Here is a 1888-nt window from a genome sequence, read left to right as displayed (position 1 = left end):
GTCACATCCAAGTGGGTAGAGGTCATCTTCAGATTGCTTGATGGCTCATGCTAGGTGGCCTTTGGCAAGGTATAGGCTGTGGCTAAACTTGGCCTGTGGCAGAGTCCCTTCCAGGAGGCCCCAGCCAGCACACCAGGTGGCCAACTTTGGTCTGAGCCAGAGCACCACCCCAGGCCACATCCGAGGATGACACACCCAAAGAGCAGATAGGGCAGGCACCAGAGTCCCGCTAAAGCAAATCTTGCTCCTTAGGGTCAGCCTCAGTACAACAACTCCTCTACTGTAGTCATAGCCAGTCCTCACAACCAATCAGCCTGAGTGTCAGTCCCTCCTACTGATGTGCAAACAGCAACCAAAGCTTAACTACAACAAGAGGGCACACAAAACCTACACAAGGGACATACCTGGAGCATCTGGCTCAGGTAACAGAGAAGACTGTGCCACTGGGCCCCATAGGACACCTACTACATAAGATCACTCTACTAAGATTAGGAGACATAGCTGCTCTACTTAATACATAGAAATAAACACAGGAAGGCAGTCACAATGGAGAGACAAAAAAACATGTCCCAAATGAAAGAACAGAACAAAGCTCCAGAATAAGAACTAAACAAAATAGAGATAAGCAATCTACCAGACGCAAAGTTCAAAACATTAGTTATAAGGATACTCAATAAACTTAAGGGAAGAGTAGATGAACTCAGTGAGAACTTTAACAAAGAAGTAGAAAACATAAAAATTGAGGTAGAAAACATCAAAAAGAACCAGTCAGAAATAAAGAATACAATAACCAAAATGAAGTATATATTAGAGAGAATTGACCATAGATTAGATGAAGCAGAGGATCAAATCAGTAATTTAGTAAATAAGGTAGCAGAAAACATCCAATCAGAACAGCAATAAGACAAAATAATCTTAAAAAGTAAGGATAGTTTAAGAGGCCTCTGGGACGTTATCAAGCATAACAAAATTCACATTATAGTGATACCAGAAGGGGAAGAGAGAGAGCAAGGAATTGAAAACCTATTTGAAGAAATAATGGCTGAAAACTTTCTTAACCTGGTGAAGGAATAGACATACAAGCTCAGAGAGTCCCATACAAGATGAATCCCAAGAGGTCCAAACCAAGACACATCATCATTAAAATGAAAAAGGTTAAAGACAAAGAGAGAATCTTAAAAGCATCAAGAGAAAAACAGTTAATTACCTACAAGGGAGCTCCCATAAGATTGTCAGCTGATTTCTAAACAGAAATTTTGTAGTCCAGAAGGCATTGGCAAGAAATAGTCAAAGTGATAAAAAGCAAGGACCTACAACCAAGATTACTTTACCCTGCACAGCTATCATTTAGAATAGAAAGACAGATAAAGAGCTTCTCAGGAAAACAAAAAACAAAAAACAACACCTCCCCCCAAAAACAGCTAAAGGAGTTCATCACCACCAAGCCAGTATTACAAGAAATGTTAAAAAGATTTCTTTAAGAACAAGAAAAAAGATAAAAAAAAAAAAGACGAATAATAAAATGGCAATAACTACATATCTAGCAACAATTACTTTAAATGTAAATAAATTAAATGCTCCAATCAAAAGATAAGGTGGCTGAATGGGTAAGTGAACAAGACCTGTATATATGCTGCCTACAAGAGACTCACTTCAGATCAAGATAAACAGACTGAAAGTAAAGGAATGGCAAAAGGTGTTTCAGGAAAATGGAAACAGACAAACAAAAAGCTGGGGTAGCAGTACTTATACCAGACAAAATAGACTTTAAAACAAAGGCTGTAACAAGAAACAAAGAAGAACCCAGTTATTCCATTTCTGGGTATTTATCCAAAGAAATTCAAAATACTACTTTGAAGAGACATGGGCATCTATATGTTCATTGCAA

This window comes from Pteropus vampyrus, unplaced genomic scaffold, assembly GCF_000151845.1.
Source record: "Pteropus vampyrus isolate Shadow unplaced genomic scaffold, Pvam_2.0 Scaffold56, whole genome shotgun sequence".
Classification (NCBI taxonomy): domain Eukaryota; kingdom Metazoa; phylum Chordata; class Mammalia; order Chiroptera; family Pteropodidae; genus Pteropus; species Pteropus vampyrus.
The sequence above is the reverse complement of the archived record's forward strand: the minus strand, read 5'-3'. Positions refer to the sequence as shown.